A 21527-nucleotide genomic window follows, 5' to 3' on the forward strand; every position below is an offset into this window, starting at 1 on the left:
CCCACCACTGGTGGCCCTCCCAGAGCTGCCCAGGCCCCAGCTGTCCTGAGGGTGGGGACATTCCTGTGGCCACCAGGGTGGAGATGTGTCCTGGCCATCCCTGTCAGAGGTGGCCTGGGTGTCCTGCAGGTTCAGCTCCGTCCTGCCCTGTCCCCTGGGCCACTCTGCTGCTGGCAGGAGGTGGGACAGGCCTGGGCCACCTCCCTCCCCTTCCTTTGGGATCTTGCCCTGATTTCTCTGGGCACTTGTGCCACCAGTGCTGCCAGTGGGGCTGTTGTGCTTCAGTTTCGAGGAGTTTATTTAAGGTTTGTTTTTTTTTTTAAACTTCAGTTTGGGTTTTTTGTCAGTAATTTCTGGGCTCTGGGGTGATGTGCAGGGCCTGAGGGTGTTAGTGGTGCTGTGACCATCTCACATCACTGCACCAGTGCCCCCCGAGCCAGGCACACCCTTCCCAGGGCTTGAATTTGTCAGGAAATTTCCCAGCAGATCCCTAATGCAGTTTTACCAAGTGAATGGAACAATGCTGATCTTCAAGAGAAATTCCTTGAGGATTTTTCTTGAAACAAATTTACCACTTCACTGAGAACCCCTTCCTTTGTCTGGGTGTTTTCTGCACCATCATTTCTCTGTCAGAGGAGGTTTGGGTTTATTTTTGTGCTGACAAAGACAGAAATCTGAGCTCTGAGGTGGCTGCAGCCTCCAGAGCTGGCAGTGCTGATGTGGTGTACAAAGATATTTGTTTTGGTTTTTTTTTACTGTTGAGTACACAACACTATCTAGTGGTCATTAGAATAAATGATTCTGTGACCCAATACATTTGCTCAGTTAAAAGAATGTAGACACAGCAGCACCCCAGAGCAACCTGGGGGAGCTGTGGAAAGACCCAGTATTTGTGTGAGCTCAGTTGGAAGTGTTCAGAACTGATTTTTATCAATTTTGAGTGTGAATAAGCAGATCAGGCACCTAAGGGGTAGATCTCTGCCCACAATGAGCCACAGTAATGCTGCAGTTCCATCCAGAGATGGATTTTAGTGTCCAAATTCCCCACTCTGAGCAGAGCCAACCCTCGGGATAACCCAGCAAGGTGGAGCTCATGGAAGGGTTTGGAGCAGGGTGTGGGAGCTGCTGTCTTTCCTGGGGAAGGGATGGGGGAATCACCCCCTGACCATGATTTGTGTGTTCCTCATCTCCTCCTGCCCCTGCTGGGGGTTGGTTCCGATGTTTCCCCGGGACTCCCCTGCCCAGGGAATCATTACCAAACACGTCCCGGTCCCTCCAGCAGCTCCCCTGTGCCCCTGCAGCTCCAGGGCCCTCAAGCTGGGGGATGACAAAGCAATAAAGAGACAAAATGAAACAAACCGAGGCATTTGAGAGGAGCTGTCAGGGAGGCAGCCAGGCTAGGGGCAAGTGCCAGATTCCAGGCATTTCAGGGACTCTGATCCCGTGTGAGGATAAATCCGTGAACCTCAGCTAACAGCACTTGTGTCCTTTGTATACGAGACAATTGAGGCAATATAAATATTTAGTTTATGGCCAGCTGGTGTGTGGGTGCATGTTTTCACAACATTATCCAGGATTAAAGTGCCACAGGGCAGGGATGGGTGGGATATTGGGAAGGAACTGTTCCCTGGGAGGGTGGGGAGGGTTTGAGATGGAATTCCCAAAGCAGCTGTGGCTGCCCCTGGATCCCTGGCAGTGCCCAAGGCCAGGCTGGATGGGGCTTGGAGCAGCCTGGGACAGTGGAAGGTGTCCCTGCCATGGCAGGGGTGGCACTGGGTGGGCTTTGAGGTCCCTCCCACCCAAACAATGCCGGGATTTTGGATTTAGGTTAAATTTATCTATTCTCCAGTGTTGGCTTCCTTTTGCTATGTCGGCCTCGTCCTGGCATTTTTTGATGCCACGTTTTTAACACAGACAGGCAGGAAAGCTCTGCTGAGCTCATGCTCCAAACCCCCTGTGTGGATATTCAAATACCCTCCAGCAAACTGCACCTCTTTTTCCTATTGCCATTTGAAAGTTCTCGAATTCAAGGGCATTTTCAGGGCAGAAGTGAAATTTATAATAATCAAAGAATCAAATGAAGATGAAACACACCAGGAAGTGCTGGTTCAGCTCAGGGTAGGTGTGGAAAATAAACTCTCTTGCCCAGGATTGTTGTTTTGAGAACTTTTAGAGGAGGAGAACAAAGCCCTCTGAGGATGGAGGGAGTGGAGAGAACCCTCCCCTCTGTCCTGCTGTCCTGAGCCAGCTGAGGCTTTGTCACCTTCAGCCCCTTCTGAGCTTTCCTCAAATTCCTGTGGAACACAGGGCTCAGTTTAAGGCCTTGATCTGGGGGAAACCCCCAGCAGATCAGTGCTGCCCACAGTTCAGAACAGAGCTGGGTAGGGAACAGGCAAACTGATGTGGGGCAGGGCTGAACTGGCCCAAAGCAGCTCCAAAACTGCTCCAAACTCACTTTGGGGCTGGCAGGGGAGCTGTCCTGGTACCCTGAGCCAAACCTTTGGCTGTCACCTCAGCTTGTTGGCAAGATTTAGATTTAGCTTTTAGGTTTGTGTTTTGGTTCATATCTTGATTCATGCTGGACATGGCACAGGCAGGGAAATGCCAGCATAAATGTTCCAAGATCAGGATTTTGGGAATGAAGGGAAGAGCTGAGCCTGGGCTGTGTGTGCTGTGCTCCTCCCTCCTGCGCTGAATTGGGGTTTTCATTTTGGGCAGGTGTGTGATACCTCAGAGAATATTTATACTGGGAATAACCAACACATTTTTGTTAATCTAATGCCCTTCAAACTGCCCTCTGTTTTTACCCAAGCGGGACTTTGATCAAAGGCTTTGAAACTGCTGTTAGACCCAGAATTCCTGCCCTGTTTTTCCTGAATAAGTGCCCGGTTCAACATGTTTTAAAATGTGTTTCACTCAGCAGTGACACAACACCCTCATTTATCTGGGGCCTGTTTCTCAGCAAATAAATCAAATGGGGTTTCTCTTGTATCATTTGGAAGAAAAAATGGAGGACTGGGCCACAGAAAAATGACTTTGAGGTGTTTGATGTGGGGATTTGAATTTCTTTAGCTCAGAGCAGTTTGTCCTGTGTGACCCTGGGGTTGCACTGAAATGCACTGAAATGGGGCAGGTGACCCAAGGCTGGTGACAGGGGCCTGCAAACCCAAGTTGTAAAGGTATTTCCACAGCAGTACCCACTACTGTGGCTTCCCACTGCCACAGGGCAGGGATGGATGGGATACGGGGAAGGAATTGTTCCCTGGGAGGGTGGGCAGGCCCTGGCACAGGGTGCCCAGAGCAGCTGTGGCTGCCCCTGGATCCCTGGCAGTGCCCAAGGCCAGGCTGGACATTGGGGCTTCGAGCAGCCTGGGACAGTGGAAGGTGCCCCTGCCATGACAGGGTGGCACTGGATGGGCTTTAAGGTCCTTCCAACCCAACCCATTCCATGACCCTGGAGCTCATGATGGCACTTTCTGAGTGCCTTTCTTCTCTGGCATTGGTGACACTTTCTCTCTCCAAACTCCCCCCAGATTTCCCTGGGTTAAAGATGAACACGATCCACGTCCTGAAGAATGATCACTCCTCTGGCAGCCTGGATCTGCTCTGCCAACCCCTCCCTCTCCAAGAGTGTTCCTTATTCACAGAATCCCAGAATGGGTTTGGTTGGAGCCACCTTGGAGGTGGAGGCACATCCCACTGTCCCAGGCTGCTCCAAGCCCCAGTGTCCAACCTGGCCTTGGGCACTGCCAGGGATCCAGGGGCAGCCACAGCTGCTCTGGGCACCCTGTGCCAGGGCCTCTCCACCCTCACAGGGAGGAATTTTGTTCCTTTCCCAGAGCCAGGGGTCAGCAGGGCTCTGCCAGGGCAGGGGCAATGGGAGAGGGAGCAGACTGGGAGAGCTCCCAGCCCTGAGGAATCCTCTGCTCTCCCCACCTGGACGGCTCTGGAGCCAGCTGAGCGCTGATTGCTGAGCACGAATTAAATTAGGGCAGTTAAACCCCAAACCCACCCAGCCATGCACATTCAGAGGAAACAGGCCCCTGCCGTTTGTGGTAATCAGTGTGGAGTGGCTGATTAAAGGCCATTAAAATTCACCAGGAACGATTCTAATCCTCTCTCCCCTTCCAGCCCGGCTCTTTTCCGGGTGTTGGATAATCAGTGCTGACTTCAGCTATCAGCCCTGACACGGTGCCCCTGCTAGAGCATGGAGCTGCTGCCCCTGTCCCACAGCAGATGGGAAAACAAGGCAAGAATAATGGGATTTATAGAAGACAAGGCCTGGAATCTGCAGGAGGAAACACTCTGGAAGTGTTCTGTCACACTCCTGCATCTAGGGAGAAATATGGATGATATTAAAAATTTAATTGCAACAAGAGTTGACAGCTTCTGTGGTGGGGAGTTCATTGCGTCTCAGACATTTGTGGGAAATGTGGCAACTTTATTACATTTATTATGAGAACTTTATAATATTTATTCTTGTTTTCTGAATGTGAAACTGCAAAAGCTCTGAACTTTTCTTCCCTGAGAGTGTTTTTTCCACAACATCAGAAACACCCCAGTCCTTACCAAGGTTATCACAGACCTTGTTCAGAGACCTTAAACCTGCCCAGGATAATTTACATTATCCCCACCTGCTGTCAGAGCCTCCCGGTCTGTGCCATTTGACAGACATCGAAATTGCTCCTGCAATTAAAACTGCAGCCAGTTCATTTAGCACCTGCACAATTAAATCCTGGCCTTGGAGCCTTTCCTGGCTCTGGGTCACACCTGCTAGGGCAGAACTGGGGCTCCGGTCCCTCCAGTCAGGAGCCTTCCTCCCTGCCTTTGCAGCATCAATGCCCACCCCCAGCTCCCGGCTGCTTCCACAGCCCCGAGGGGTTGGCAGGAGGCCAAGAGGGTGATGGAGTCCCAATGAAGCCTTTCAGTGGCCTTTTGTCACTCCTGGTCGTTGTTTGTGGGGTGGCAGCGCTTTGGGGGGGCTGCAGTGCCCCCTCCCCCTCTGTGCCCCCTCTCCTCTGTGCCCTTTCTGCCACCCCTGTCACCAGGGCTCCTCTGGTCACACAGGGCGTGGGGACCCTCCCATCCTGGCTGTCACTGTCCCCACCACGGCTCTTCCCTCAGGAGCCCCTGGTGGTTGTCACTGCTGGTGACACTGGTGCTGACAATGGCTCCGGACCAGGCACTGCTGCAGCTGCATCAGGTCAGGACTTGGAGGCTTTGTTATCTTAATTCCTTCACTAAAAAGAGGACAAGAGGAGATCCCAGGAGTCCTGGAATGGTTTGGGGTGGAAGGGACCTTAAAGCCCACCTTGTTCCAGCCTCTTCCTCCATGCCAGGCTGCTCCCAGCCCTGTCCAGCCTGGCCTTGGACACTTCCAGGGATCCAGGGGCAGCCCCAGCCTCACTGAGATGCACAGATTCCATGATTCTGTGATTCTGTTATTCCATGATTCCCTGACTCTGGGAAGCAGGACATAGCTCTGGAGAATCAGCAGCTTGTGCTGTGGGCACACTGGATGTGCAGAGAGCTCATTTCAAACAACCTGCCCCTCTCTTTAAACACAAACCCCAAGCAGGTGCAGCCACCCCATCTCTAATAATGAATTGCACAGAAAATAAGATCTGGGATTTCACTGAGAAGGCTTTTCCGTGGCTGGGAATAAATAAAATCCCTAATTATGCGGACTTTGGTGTTGCATCCAAAAAGCTGCAGAGGTCGAAGTCTCAGCTCACGGCAGGGATGGAAACATTTCTTGTTCTTAATTAGAGAATCACTAGGGTTGAAAAAGACCTTTGAGATCATCAAGTCCAGCCTAGAGCCAAAGCAAAGGCCAGGAAGGGGATACAGGAAATTGGAGAGAACATCAAACACAAATAGATCCATCCATTTGAACCTATCACTGAAATGGGAATCTGAAGAGGAGAGCCTGGATATTGGAGAAGTGGAATGGGATTTCAGGAGCTCCTGAATTGCTGGATTGTAACAATAAATGAAACCTTGATTTAGAGGTTTGAAACCTCGAAATGGATTGAAAACACTCCCCAGTTGCATAGTACGAGGGGGGGGGTAGTGTCAGGATACTTTTAGCCAATTGTTTTTAGCCAGTTTTGCCAAACTGGAGAATCTTTTGGGCACAGTAACAATTGCAGTGACTTTGAGGAGGCAGCAATATTCCCTCTCAGTGTGCAGGTCACCGTGGGTGGGCGATGATGAAGTCCCATTCCCTTTTAGCATGAACAAGATATGTTCAAACTTTAAATACTTCAAATATCACTGACAATAGAAAGTCACATTCTTTCAACGTGATGAACCCAGTGATTCATGAGTCTCTGTTCTCTTTAAAGCAGGGGAAGATGGAAATATGGAAATATTTCCCAGAAAATCGGATTTTCAGTCTGTGGGGATGGGGACCAACCCCTGCTTGAGGGCCTGGAGAGGTGACAGGGCCACAGTAGAGCCAGAGCACCCCAGGGGCACCTCAAGGTGACAAAAGCTGGATCAGGGAGTGAATCCCTCCACCAGCATTCCCTCTGCCAGACTCCTGTCACGGAACAGAATCCCAGGGGCAGCTGCTGCCTGAGGAATGAACTCAGCTGCCAGAGCAGAGAGATGTGCTGATCACCTCCCTCCCTGCTGGAATTGCCTCAGCACGGAGGGAGCAGGAGCCTAGGCTTCGGGAAGTTATTTCCACTCAGCTCAGGGGAGAAGTCAATCAGTTAATGGCTTAATTAGCAATCTTTTCATGTCTTCCCCTCATCACAGATTTGCCCACGCTGGGGTTTGCAGCCCCCATGGCACTGGGATTCAAACTCTCCCTTGAATGTGCCACACAATGGACAGAAATCCCCTTTTTTTCCAAGCAAAGCAGACCTGGGGCTCCATTTGAAGCAGCCTCTCCTGTCTGTGGCAGAGCCTGGGCACATCCACTGCAACTGCTCTGGTTTCTCCTTTTTCCCTCATTCCCTTTCTCCTCTGGCTCCTTGGGGAATAAATCCGAGTGCTGCATGTTCATTTTTATGCAGGAAGCAGGAATTTCACATCCCCTCAGTCTCAGTGTGTGATGAGCTGTCAGGGGAGCAGGACTCCTGAAATCCCAGGAACTGATCTGATCACACAGGCAGAGCTTGTGCTTGCTTTTAGGATATGATTGGATCAACAAGATAAAATTTTAATTAAATTACAGTGATTCCCAGGTTTAATGGATGCTCCAGTTTTCAGTGCTCCTTGGAAACAAACCTCACAAGAGCTGAGCTTGGTGATGCTGAGGGATGTGGGGTTATTGCTGCCAACGTCCTGGGGCAGGAGGGATGGCAGGGAATGGAATGGATGGCCCCGGGATGGAGATGGCTCAGGAGTGAGGTCACCTGCTCTGGGAGGGCTCAGAACCTCCTGTCACAGCCTCACTGAAGTGCCAGTGACTCAAAAGGCCTCTGTTTGTCACCCTCAGGAGCACCTGAAGAGATGAGTGTGTTGGATGTGCCAGAGAGAAGGTTGCCTTTGTTTACACCAGTTCCTGACCCCCAGCCTGGGAAGGTCAGGCAGGTGTAACCCCAGAGATCCCTGCAATGGAGCTGGATTTCTCTGGCACATAACCCATGTTGTCCCCCACTGTGGCAGCATCACAAGCAAACTTCTTCCTGCAGAGAAAGACATTTCCCAAAGTTCTGGACCTCTGGGTTTACCCAATCCCAGGAAAACCTGGGATTTTTTTCCCCAGCTCCTCAGCCCTGCCTGATTTGCCAGCCTGCTGCTTTCCCTCTGAGCTCTTGCTGCCTCCAAATGTCCCTGTGCTCATCCCTTTTCCTTGCACCAGGAGCTTTTAGCATAGACAGGGTGGATTTAGTGCTGCCCATGTGCAGCTTCCTTCCCCATCTGTTGTTCAGTTCCTTCTGAAACATTCCAGAGCAAAATCTCATGCTCATAAAATCAGTCCTGGTAGGAACAGAGAGCAACGGGGCACCTGCTCCACGTGCATTGTTCCAAGCTGCCTGTGGAGTGGGTAATGGAGAATTATTGCAAATATTGTGTGTGTTTACATTTCTTTTATTAATAACTTCATCCAGCAGAGCTTCAGAGCTTCCTTACACTGGGAATAGAGGTTGGATCTTGTTGAAAAGTGGGTTTGTCTCTGTCTAAAAACCTCTGGCTGTGCATTCCAGCAGGGCTGGGAGCAGCAGGGGATGCTGAAAGCCCTGGTTTCAAAGCCATCAGGAGTGATAATGTGCAAAGGAGCAGCTGCTGGGTGGTGCTGACTGCACACACCAATCCCAGGAGCTTCTGCTTCTTCGCTGCCCTGCTGGTTCCTGGGCCAAAGCTCTGCCTGACCAGAGGCACAAAGCCAGCACTCTCCATCTCCCAGGAGAGCCATGGACCATCCTGAGCTGGAAGGGACCACAGGGATCATCCAGCTCCTGGCCCTGCACAGACAGCCCAACAACCCCACCCTGTCCAAACGCTCCTGGAGCTGTGGCAGCCTCAGGCTGTGCCCATTCCCTGGCGAGCCTGGGCAGTGCCCAGGGAAGAACTCTTCCCTGAGATCCACCCTAAGAAGCCAGAGTTGGATTTGCGACCTTGCCTTGTTCCCAGTGGAACATCCAGGGAGCATTCATTCCTTTTTCCAGTTTGTCATTTTACCAGGAAATGTTGGTTGCTGGGGGAAAAGAAACGTTTTGTGTTTTCAGATTTGATTTTGTGCCCCTCTCCTTTAGCCCTTGGGGGTGACCATTGTGCCTTGGATTCTGCTTAAAGCCAGACTTTGGAGCCCAATGCATTGCTGGGATGTGTGTTCAACAATTCCAGATAACCCAAGCAATGCAGACACCTGGATTTGTGTTTAGTTCCTACCTGAATCTCAGCCATGGTGTCCCACATGGGAAGACCTGCTCCATCCTCCCTGGAAAGCACTCAGCTGCTTTGTTTTGCTATTTGGGTGTTTTTTCCTGCTGCTTGGCTGACATTTCCTCCATCTTTCCTTTGCTTTTGTGTGCCTGTGGAACTGGGGATGAAGTCAGGAGTTCTCAGAAGGATTGCCAGGCAGGGAAGCAGCTTCAGTAATAAAAGGCATAAAAACAACCCCCCTCCTAAACCCAGTCCATTATTTCCTTGCTCACACACTGAAATTGCAAACTCAACTTATTAACTCAGCATTCACTCCTGATTCCATGATTTTATGTTTGCCTTTTATATCTATAATATCCATTTTCCACTTTCATAACACCCAACAAAAAAAATCCCCTCCCAATCCCGCCTTCTTTGTTCTCCTCTGTTTGCAGCCAGTCCTACTCAGCAGGAGCACATCTGGAGCTCAGCTGCAGCTGTGCTCCCAGCCTGCTGGGGGACTTTTGGGGAGTCTCAGCCCTCCCACGCTGAATTTGAGGCAGTATCTGGAGCTCGTGTGCAGCAGTTGAAGAGAACGCTCTGCCAAAATGGAACTTTGATAAACAAGTTGGTTTTTCTTTTTATTTCTAGTTGGAAATTGGAGGTGCAGTCCAAAGTATTAAACTGCTCATTTGCAAAGTGGGGTTGTCCTGGAATCCAGTGGACTTTGAGGCTTGGGGACCCAAGGGGTGGTTCAGGGGTTTGTATAAAATAACACAGTGTGGCAAGGGGTTTGTATAAAATAACACAGTGTGGCAATTTTTCTCCATAGAAAAGGAGACAAAAAACTTAGGTGGAGACAAAACACTCAGGTGTTGTCAGGTTTTCCTGGTTGTTGCCAGTGTAATTCCCTCCAGCCCTTAAAATACAGGAAAATGGCACAATTCCCCAAAATGTAAGAACTCATTTGACCCAACAGTTCCTGGACACAAGAGAGATGTAAAATGCATCTCATTAAACCATAGAATCATGAATTCATGGAATCATGAAATCACAGAGTTATGAAACCATGGAATCATACAATTATGGAATTATAGAATCATAGAACATTGGAATCACAGCCTCATGGAATCATGAAATCACCGAGTCATGGAACCATGGAATCACAGAATCGTGGAATAATGGAGTCCTAGAATTGTGGAAGAATGAAATCATAGAATCATGGAATCATATAATCAGGGAATTATTATATCATAGAATCATGGAATTGTGAAATCACAGTATTATGAAATTATAGAATCATGGAATCCCAGAATCATGAAATCATGGAATCCTTGAATGGTTTGGACTGGAAGGGACCTTTAAGCTCCCCTTGTTCCAGCCCATGTCCCACAGTGTGAAACAGCTACAAACTGAGAAGGGCTCCTTGAGAACCAGCCTTTCCTTCTCCAGGGCCAGCATGGAGTTTCTGGAGTTTCTCCTCGATATCCCAGCAGGCAGGCTGAGATCCAAAAGCAGATTTGGCACCCCAGGAGCAGCAGGTATCAGCTGAGGCAGGTTGAGGGATTGGTCAGTCTGGTAAGGAACCGAGGCTGGAGCCATCCCAGCTCCTCCCAAAGCCAGCAGCAATCCCAGAGCAGAGCTTTCTCTTCATGGTGGGATTTTATGGACATACATCCCTAGGCACTGGTACTCAGAGAAGGTGGAATCCCAACTCCTGGATCATAGTTAAATTTGCTTCCCTGTGCTATAGCTGTTCCCACCTGGCTGCTGGACAGATCCCTTGGATACACTGGTACAGCAGCTCTTCCTGAAGAGGTGAATCCCTGTGTTGAGTACCAATAAACACCTACCTGGGTTAGACAGGAGAGGATGGAGGACACTGATGCTTTTCCAGCTTAAAAACTTGGAGAATTAGAATTCCAGCTGTGGGAGCGAGCACTGAGGGAAGGGAACCACTGCATTGAGAAAGGGAGCAGGACACCAGCAGGGCCACTTCCAGTGGGGTTCCAGTTTCACCCAGCTGCTGGACACAGTTGCACCAGAATGGGGATTGTGCTTTTCCTGATTCCAGGGGCTTTTCCTGCAGATTTGCTCTCCAGTGGGAGCTGTGAGCCAGTGGACAGCTGTCTCTAGGGTGAAGGTGCTGATTTCTCCATCTGGATGGTGGCCAGGCTGGTTCCAGTGTCTGTGTTCCCCTCATTTTTGGGAGACAGGCACAGGCAGAAGGATGTTGAAAACACCTGGGATGCTCCACAGGCTGTAGAAGAGAGATGCTGTTCTTGATGCTCATCCCTGGTGCTCTCCTTCCACGGCAAAATAAACATGGAGTGGCACCAAACCTTTTCCATGCTGGGCATCCCTGAGCTCGGAAAGGGCTGGCACCACTCGGGAATGAGATCCTGGAGTTATTTCCAGCAGACCCAAGGGAACGTTGGCTCTGCCCTCAGCAGTCAAACAGCAAGTGGAAAACTGGGGAAGACTGAGAAAGGAATTGGGGAAAAACCAGCTCATGGTGTGTGTTCACTTCTTGGATATCATTGGGGTCTGCTCCACCCTGTCATGGAAGGGAGATGGTGGGATGGGAGAAGTTAAGGAGGAGGAAACCTTCACGAATTCCAGGTGATGCTTCCTCAAACTTTGGTGGCTAAAAAGAAGAAACTTAAGTGGATAAAAAGAAGAAAGTTAGGTGGAGGAAAAGATAACTGGGTTGTCTTTTTAATGTCAGAATTTGGGAAGGTGATGAGTGGAGCTGGGGAGGTACAAGTGAAACAGGAGACACTTTCAGAGCAAGCCCAAGGAGAGGATTTCTCCTGCAAGGTGTGAAATTTCCTGACAGCACAAGTTGGATGTGCTGGAAGTTCATGGAACTTCCCAAAATAACTTGGCAAATTATTCACTCGAGGTCTCTCCTCTTCTGCAGTGAAGGTGGGATTTTTCTGCTGACATCTACCCTGAACCTGCCCATGCACGTGTCCATCCATGGGTTATCACATCCACCAGGAGGAAAACTTCTCCCCAAAGAAACAGATGGAATTTAGGGAATACTAAAAACGAACATTATGCTCTTTTTCCTTTCCATGAGATAAGCAAATAGCAGCTGTGATAGACCCTTATCTTGAACTTCAGCAGTCCAGACCCCACAGGTTCACCACCACCAGTGGAGAAAATGAGCTCAGATGTTCTCTGAAGGCCAACATTTTCATCTCTCTTTCGTCTTCCAGCATTCAATATTTCCTTTTCCAATATTCAATGTTTCCTCTTCCAGTGTTCAGTAGTTCTTCTTCCAGCATTCAATATTTCCCCTTCCAGCATTCAACATTTCCTCTTCCAATATTCAATGTTTCCTCTTCCAGAATTCAATACTTCATCAGGAATTTGCTACTCATTGACCTCTAAAGCCCACCATTGCCCTAGAATGGCCTTGGAGTGATGGATTGCACCATTAGCATCTAAATGTGAGATAAAAACTCCAATTGATCCTCCCAGAGGCAACAGAAAATTCAAATTTAAGCCATCACTTTTTATTTTTATTGCATAAATTACAGTCAGGACTAATGATGTCTGGGGATTCCTTCTGCCTTTCCTTTTGTTCTGTAGTTAGCAAAGTCTGCACCTTCCTGGGAGTTTATCCCATTCCACTGATCTGGAAGTCTCTGCCAAGGCTGAAGTTAGAAGCAGAAATGCGATACAGGGGTGGGAGGGACTTCCTGCCCTTTGTGCTTGCTGGAATTGCTGTTGTGTCTCCTGAGGAACCTCAGCACCAGCCCTGGCACTGCTGCACATGGACCACACAGAATCCCAGGATCACTGGGGCTGGAACAGCCCTCCAAGATCACTGAACCCACCCTGTGCCCCATGCCCACCTTGTCCCCAGCACAGAGCTCTGAGTGCTACCTCCAGCCCTTCCTTGGACACATCCAGGGATGGACACTCAAAACCTCCCTGGGCAGTTCCAAGGTCTGACCACCCTCTCCATGGGGAAATTCCTCCTGATGTCCACCCTGAGCCTCCCCTGGCCCAGCCTGAGGCCGTTCCCTCTCCTCCTGTCCCTGTTCCCTGGGAGCAGAGCCCGACCCCCCTGGCCGTCCCCTCCTGTCAGGAGTTGTGGAGAGCCACAAGGTCCCCCCTGAGCCTCCTTTTCTCCAGGCTGAGCCCCTTTCCCAGCTCCCTCAGCTCCTCCTGGGGCTCCAGACCCTTCCCAGCTCTGTTCCCTTCCCTGGACACGCTCCAGCCCCTCAGGGTCTGCACTGTCCTGAGGGACCCAGGACTGCCCCCAGGGTTTGAGGGTCTCAGCAGTGCCACACATCCCTGGGTCACCCTCCCAGTCCTATTTTCAGCTCCTGTTGTTCCCCATCTCTGTGGGAACGCTTCAGTCTGGGATCACAACCTCTGTGTCCTGTGCTGGGCAGAGTCTGAGGGAAAAGTGTAAGAATTAAGAAACAAACAACAGCAGAAAGGGTTATTTTTAATTTAAAATGCAGCACCCAGAGAAAGGCCAGAGCTACCTGGAGCTCTTCACCTGATGAATTATTTGTGTGTAATGACAACAATGCTCTGACTCAGTGCTGGTATTTGAAGCAGGACTTCAGATCACCCAAGACTCACAAACCATACTCTGTCAAAAATTCCTTTCTTCCCCAAACCCATTTCTCACCTGTAGGAATATTTCAGATATGTTTTCACAAAGCTGCCTGACTTGTAATTAGCAAGTGCTCACACAACAAACTATTAAAGAGCAATTAGCTCAGGGAAATTTTCCAGAGCTGTTTGCAGGGCTGAGGCAGAAGTGATAACATTTCCTTGATGCAGGCATGTCAAATTTACACAGCCAAATCCAGGAAATTTATCGAATCCTCAGGATTCCCTGTGATCCTGTTAATTTGGGGGAGTTTTCATTAGCACCTCTAAAGACCAGCTAGCAGTAACACCTCTTCCCAGGATGTCTTTTCCCATCTTCTCCAGCATGTGTTGCTTTGGCTCTTTAAGCTCTGAGAGAAGCAGTTCCCCTTTGTTCTCCCAGATCCTGAGCACCTCATTTATATCCATTCCTTTATTAATTGACAGAATATATAAATTGAAGACTAAGTTTTATTCCTTCTCACTGCATATAACATTGCCTTGTCAACTCTGATAACTTCTCTCTTCCCAAATAATTTGAAAATTATGCATGAATGCTGCAAACTGCTTCAAATTACATTTTGCAATGCCTTCCTTTTAATTACATCAGTTCTGATGGATATGGATGTGCACACACACACCCAGAGCACTTCTGGGGGCTCAGGGACTCCTTTCCTTGCAGCTCTTTCCAGCTTTTCCCTTGGAGAATCAACAACAACATCAAATTTCTCCAACCAGAGCATGCAGAGGGAAAGAAAGGGTTTAATACAGAAGGTGGCAGAGTCTGTTGAGAACTTTTGTTGCCTAAATGTAAATTTGATTCAATTGACCATGATGCCAAAAAAGAAAAAACCACAAATGGAATTTAAAAAAAATCCTGAAGAATCTTTATTTCCCATTACTGGGAAAAAACATCAGTGAGAAATGGACCTGTTTTGATGCCTAAGCTCCAAGCAGATATGACAGAGTCTGCTCACCTTATCTCTCTGATAAAATCCAGGTGCACTTGACACACTCAGGCAGAGAGCAGATATTTCAGTCTGGCTCCAGCACCGACAGCAAAATTAATCCCCAGTAAATGGGCAGGTTACAGAGGGACCACAGAGATGATGAAACACCAGTCTTGGAGCAGCCTGGTCTGGTGCAGGTGTCCCTGCCCAGGGCAGGAGATGATTTTAAGGTCCCTCCCAACCCAAACCATTCTAGGATTCAGCGATTCTGAGCAGCAGCTCTCAGTGCATTTTAGATTGTTCCTTTCTTTTTGCTTTCCTTTACCCACTCTTGGTGAAATCAGCTGTTGTGAAGTGATTCTCAGGGCAGCAAAGAGCGGGAGAGCCCAAGAAATGACAAACCAGGTGGGGGGGACACTCTGAGGACAGCAAAGCTCAGCTTCCCCTCGGTGTGGCTGTGCCAAACAGGACAGAAAAGGGCAGAAAAGGAGCCGCTCAAAAGCCTCACCAGATGTAGATTTCTCTCTCCTGAGGGATTTCAAACCGGGATGAAGCGCTCCTGGAAGTGTCAGAGACGACAGAAGCTGATGAGCTGGAATGGCTGGCCAGGAGCACAGATTTCCTGCAGGGAAAGGCAGCTTGTTGTGAGCAGGGAAAACAGAAAACTTGACATGTGTCACCAAGGAAAAGGGACTTTCTGGAGGTGGAGCCTGACCTCAGGCAAGGAAAGGAGCAGGACCTTTCCAAAGGGCTCTCCTGCAGCCAAGCACTGAGGGAGTGTCACCCCTGAGAGCTGGGGGATCCATCAGGCCTGATCCCAAACCCACAAGGTCACTGCGTAGGGCAGGGATGCAGCAAGATCTGCATTTGTTCAGACAAACAAGCAAAATTCAAGATAAATCCCTGGCAAGCTCAACTCCTCCCCTCAGAGAGCACGATGGATGTGATCCCAAATACCCAGGGATCACAACACCGTTTGGGATTCAGCAGACACTTTGTCCTCTGCAAATGGAGCCCTGAAGATGTTCCCGGGTCAGGGCTGAAGGGAAGGCAAAGAACAGCCTGGTCCTTCTTCCACTGAATGTCACTGGATTGATTTCAGCCTCTGTCCTCAGCTTTTTCTTCTGCAAAATCTGTAAATTTTTATTTTGCAAAAGAAGGAATTTCTCCAGCAGATGGGATGGGATGAAAATGCTGCTGTTGAGCCAAGGCTCTTGGGCAAATAACAAACATTCAATAACATTTGCAAAGGAACTGCACTCAGGGACTGCTAAAACCAATACTGGACTCAAGGATTGATGAAATTAAGATTCCTTTCAGGCAAAAGGCCACCCCAAAGCTGATGCTGGTGCTGTTGTCCCTCAGAACAGGTTCAGTTCCAGGGATGGAATTGATCACCCCAGTAATTGCCATTTCTCCTGGTCCCTGCCAGGGTGAGTGTCTGCAGTCAGCTTGAGTCAGGCTGCAAGGTCCTTCCCTCTCACCATTAGACCTCTAATTAATGAAGTTTTAATGAACTCAGGGCTCAGACTTTTCATGGATCAGTGACATTTCCTATTAGAAAAATATCCCTGCTCAAGCTGTGGAAGGTTCGTGTCCTCCAGGGCTGGGGCAGAAGCTGGGGACTCCAGGGTTGTAATGAGCTGGATTTTATTGATACATTTAACAATTTGGTGAGAAAATTAGCTGGGTACCTGCAGAGCAGAGGAGGCTTCAGCAAAGCTTCAGATGAGGTCCTTGGCTCAGTGGGATGATGAGAAACAGGGATTTATTGGAGGGGAATGGTCTGGTGTCAGGAGGAATCAGTGAGGGAGGGAGATTTCAGTGTGGCATAAAGCTCATTTTCCGTATCCAGCATCACAGACTGCCAGGATGGGTTGGGTTGGAAGGGGCCTTAAAGCCCATCCAGTGCCACCCCTGCCATGGCAGGGACACCTTCTACTGTCCCAGGCTGCTCCAATCCCCAATGTCCAGCCTGGCCTTGGGCACTGCCAGGGATCCAGGGGCAGCCACAGCTGCTCTGGGCACCCTGTGCCAGGGCCTGCCCACCCTCCCAGGGAACAATTCCTTCCCCGTATCCCATCCATCCCTGCCCTGTGGCAGTGGAAGCCATTCCCTGTGTCCTGTCCCTCCATCCCTTATCCAAAGTCTCTCTCCATCTTTTCTGTCAGATCCTTCAGGCATTGGAAGGCCCCAGTGAGGTCACCCTGGAGCTTCTCTTCTCCAGGTGAACAATCCCAGCTCTCCAGCCTCTGCTCCCAGCAGAGCTGCTCCATCCCCCGTGTGTTGGGCTCTGTTTGGAACCCCAGCTTTGATTTGCCCCCAGGTGCTGTCCCTGGGCTCTCCAAGCCCTGCTTCAGCAAGGCACAGGGTGGGGGAGCTGAGCTGCCATGTGACAATTTTTTCAGCTTATTTTAGTGGGACAAGAGCCCTTAAGTGTCAGTGAGCTAAATATTTCTCTAATTCATGCAGAACTGAAGTGCAATTAGCAGCCTGATGTCACAGCCTGGGTCAGAGCTCTCTCCCGTGATGTGGCTGTTCCAAGGTGGGAACGCAGGACTGGGATGGGGCTGAACTCTCCTGCCTTGGTGACAGTCCCCAGCTGGCAGGGCAGGGTCAGGCTGGATTTTGGGAAAGGTTCTTCCCCTAGAGGGTGCTGGCACTGCCCAGGCTCCCCAGGGAATGGGCACGGCCTGAGGTTGCCACAGCTCCAGGAGCACCCAGGGATGCCCAGGGTGGGATTGTTGGGGGGTCTGTGCAGGGCCAGGGGCTGCACTGGGTGATCCTTGTGGGCCCCTTCCAGTCAGGATATTCTTGATTTTACACTCAGCTCCCCAGAGACTCATGGTCAGATCTGCCATAAAAGATACTGCAAGATAAAAGATAATCCAAACCTTCTAATAAAAGAAAAAAGATAATCCAAAGGCATTTATTTTTTGTGACATAGCACAGCAAAATCTGATAATTGAGCAGTTCAGATAAGGCAGGGAAGGAAAATGGACTGGACCTGTTCCACCTGCTGTGTCCTCAGTTCTGAGGAACCTGTCGAATTCACCGGTCCCATGTTCCTGGTGTAGATGGTGGGATGGAGGGTCAGGTGTTGGGAGGGTCCCACTGCATTCCCAGTGGGCTCCAAACAAGCATGTGGCGCTCCTAAATGTGCTCCCAATCTGCACCATCCCTGCCTGTCCCCAGGAGGAGTTTCCTAGGTGAGCTCTTCCATGGTTCACCTGCACTGGGCTGTGGGATCACCTGTGCTGGCCTCCACGCTGGGGGCCCAGCTCTGCCCCTGCTTTCCCTGGGCTCATTTATCCCAGTGTGGAGGTGCCAGTGCTCCCTCCTTGGTGCAGGCTGAGTCAGGCATTAAAATCACTTTGCTGAGGTTTATTTTTCAGCACTGACAGCTGATCTGTATTTTCTGCTCTCTCTCTGTTACTGGTAGCTGCCAGGAGCTCACAAATGCCAAGTGAATTGCTGGAGGGGACTTGAGAAGTGATCACCTTGTTTGTAGCATGGCAAGGAAAAAAATCATGGACTCCCAGCACTGGAGTAACTGCACAGATACTCCAGGCTTCAGTTTTGATGTTATGGTTTTCAGCTGAATTAATCTTGCTTTCAAACAATGGTTGCTATGTGGAGAGCAAAAGGTGACATAAAAATAATTACAACATGCAAATGAAAGGAAAGACAAATCCACATCCTAGCACAAGGTGACAGAGAAAAAAAAATCAGGATATCCAAATAATTTCTGTCCTTCCTTCCCATCCTCTGAGCCTTGGTGCACCAGCACCAAATTTTCACATCCTCTGCTCTGGAGTTGCTGGACTGAGCTGCAGCAGGGGAGAGTTTTTGCACTGTGTTTCTGTCTCCAGCTGAATTCGGGATTCACTGACTCCCTCAGGGCTCCTGCCTTGTCAGGAGAGACCCATGACAGGCACCAGGGGAGCTCCACTGTCTCCTCTCAGCAGGAGTGTGATGTGTGATGGTGTGACCAGGACTTTGGTGGGCTATGGGATGGGCTTTACCTGGTGTCTGCAGCGTGGGGGGAAGTTGGAAAAACAGTTCCAAATGTGGTGTTCGTGTGCCTTGGCTGTGCAGCTGCTGGGGCACTGGGCAGGCCCCACTGGGACACTCTGGTGGTGGCACTTCCATCTCTTCTCTGTCAGCTCCTGGGCCCCATTAGCAACATCAAGAACGTCTGGCATTTCAAATCTGTTATTTCCTCCTTCTCCTTAGAAAGTGGCAGTTTGACAAATCATGGCTTTTCCCTGTACAGATGAATTTCTCTTGCTTTAGGTGAATTTCTCACTGAGGAAAAAATACAGTCTTTTCAATATTTCATGTCTTGGAAATGAGAAGGTGCCAGTCCTGAGGTCCTGGGATATTCCAGACCATGCAATGTCAGCTCAGATATAAAAGCTAAGAAAAGGGGGAGTAAAGGGGAATTTGTTATTTACAATATTTGCCTTTGGGGAAACCACTCCAGGGGCTGCAGTCCTTCCTCAGAAGTGGCTGAACATCACTTGCTGATGGAAGTAGAAAATAAAAACTTTGGGATTTTTCTTTTTTCCCTTTTGCTTTAGGGGTGGGCAGGCCCTGGCACAGGGTGCCCAGAGCAGCTGTGGCTGCCCCTGGATCCCCGGCAGTGCCCAAGGCCAGGTTGGACACTGCGGCTTGGAGCAGCCTGGGACAGTGGAAGGTGTCCCATGGCAGGGATGAACTTTGAGGTCCCTCCCAACCCAACCCATTCTGGATTTTATCTTGGCTTTGGCTGGTGCTGCACAGCAGGATTAGAAGCTCTCTTTGCTGCCTCATTGTTACTTTTTTTTGTTAACCACTGTCAGCAGTGCCAAGGATGCCCCAATTCCCCCACAGCAGCTCTGTGTCTGCCTTGTAAAGCTTTTATTAATTATTGTGTCCTTTGTGCAGTTCAGGAACAGGTCTCACCTTCTAATCCACTTCTCCCGGCATTCTCAGAACATCTGTAGCTGTTAAGTAAAAAATTGGTTTCCTTTGGCTGAGGGCCTTCAGGAGACAGCAGCAGCAGGGCCCATTCATTCACCTCACTCGGGTTTCTGCTGCCTCATCCCATCAGGAGCAGACTAAAGACAGTCTCTCCAGGCAGGGATCCAGAGCAGCCTGAAAAATGGGGAAAAGGCCTGAGAGTGGTGTGAAAGCGGCACGCAAAACAACACCACGGAGGCAGGAGGTCTGCAGTGAAAAGCTGCTCCCCAAAAAGAGAGCGAGCCTGTTTATTTCTTCCATTTTTATACATTTGTGGGTCTGGTTGTGGATTGGCTTCTGGGGTTACTACCCCTTCACCCCACTGGCCAGACCAGCTGTCAACCAACATGATTTTCAGGCTAGAAATATGTAAACAAAGGACGGTGAACAAAACCAAGAGAGATTGTTTATGTTCCAAAGTGTGAGAAAGTGAAAAACTGACCCTTAATATTGCACGGAAACCAAAGAACTGACTCCATCTTATGAACAAGTGGAAGGCTTTAAGAAAACTCAGAAAACCCAGGGCGACAGGGTAGGACTCAGCCTGCTTGGTGGAACAGACAGGGGAGGGGATGTGTGCAAGGCCGTGGCTGCCCCTCCCTTCACCATGGCCCTGTGCAGTCAGGGGTGTCATTCGTGTCACTGCTGTCTGTGCAGCTGTGCCCGGGCCCTGGCACGCAGCAGAGGTGTCCTCACACCTCTGCCTCGCTGGGGCAGGAATTCCGGCACTCCCAGACACAGGGTGCCCCCGGGGTGCAGGCCCCCTGCTCTCCCCTGATGGAGGAGCATTTCGTGGGGCAGACACAGAAGGATTTTTTCCCCTCGGAATATTTGGAGTTTTGGCAGAGCCCTCACAGGGATCTGCCCCAAACCCCCTCGTTGTGCTCTCACTGCCTGAGCCAAGAGGGAACAGTTCGGGGTGAAACCCCCTGCCTGCAGAGGGACACGCAGACAGCACCGTCAGAGCAGTGTTACCTCAGCCCAGTGCTGGATTGACCCCCGGACAGGAATCCGTGAGAACTCCAGATCTGTGCAGGAGGCAGAAGATGGTGGGTGCTAAATGGGAATTCCCAACTTTAGCCCTCATTAGGTGTGAGGAATTTGCTTCCCCAGGGCCTCCCCCAGGCCTGGCATGGAAGGTCAGGGAGGTGCAGCCCTCGTTAGGGATTCCCTTTGATTAGGATCAGCCTAGGGAAGAGGCCTGGCAGCCCTAAACCCACACCACAGAAATTGTTGGGGCCTGTTAAGTGGTGCTGCAGCCTCAGAGCATTCGCTAATTAAAAAAAAAACAAACCACCAAACCACCACTTCTCTGTGGTTTACTAAACTATTTCAAGTTAATTGAATGGGGCCAGGATTAATATCCCTGCTGTGTTTGCTGAGGAGGTGGGGCCTGTCAGGGGGCCTATTCCTCTTAGCCCAGTTTAAGAACCATTAGATCTCAGCTGGGAAGTGGAGAGGCACAGCCAAAGACCCACTCTCCTGCTTAAATCATTGCCCCAAAATTAGTCTGGCTCTAGTAAAGGCTGGGACCAGCCTTACCAGGGGGTGAGACCAGCAGAAGGAATTAATCTCCAGGAGCGAATTACTACTCCAGGTTTGTTCTTGGATGGAAAACGGATTCTTTGCAGCCCAGCCCCAGCAGCATTTCCCATCCCCAGAGCCAAATGTCCCAGAAGTCACGGAGCCAGCAGCTTTAAGGGATGGTCCAAATCCACACTGAGCATATGGAATATCCCAAGTGGGCAGGGACGCCCAAGGACCATTGAGTTCCGCTCCTGGCCCTGCACAGGACAGCCACAAAATGCCCCCAATCCCTGGGAGCCAAGGAGGGTGTTTGGACCCAGCCCAGAGCAGTTTGTAACCCACAGACACCAGTGCCTCTGGCAGAGCTGGGGCAATCCCAGAGATGTTCCTTGATCATCCCATGGGCTGTGCGCTTGTCTTGGTTTGGAATGACTGGTATCTGTCAGGGAAAACTGGAGTTTGACTTGGAATGCCCCGGGCAGGATGGGATTGTGTTGTGCCCACATTATCTCCTGGCAGGAGGGGATAATCCACCATGGGTGGAGGGCTGCTCCCTCTTGCAGACTGGGAGGGGTTTGGAGAAGGGTGGACATTTGCAAAATATTT

The 21527-nt window shown here is 50.1% G+C and overlaps 1 protein-coding gene and 1 long non-coding RNA gene across 6 annotated transcripts in view; one reads left to right on the top strand and one right to left on the bottom strand.

Annotated features, from left to right (window-relative positions):
* The window catches only part of CALN1 (calneuron 1), a 140097-nt gene that overhangs the window by 99913 nt on the left and 18657 nt on the right, over positions 1 to 21527 (top strand). The window lies entirely within an intron of this gene.
* On the bottom strand, positions 17824 to 19607 carry LOC134554425 (uncharacterized). Its single transcript, XR_010081233.1, has 3 exons — positions 19338 to 19607; positions 18848 to 18916; positions 17824 to 18698 (listed from the first exon to the last, which is right to left on the bottom strand). It is a non-coding gene; the product is annotated as an uncharacterized LOC134554425 (long non-coding RNA).

Source organism: Prinia subflava, chromosome 8 (genome assembly GCF_021018805.1).
Source record: "Prinia subflava isolate CZ2003 ecotype Zambia chromosome 8, Cam_Psub_1.2, whole genome shotgun sequence".
In the NCBI taxonomy this organism is placed as follows: Eukaryota; Metazoa; Chordata; class Aves; order Passeriformes; family Cisticolidae; genus Prinia; species Prinia subflava.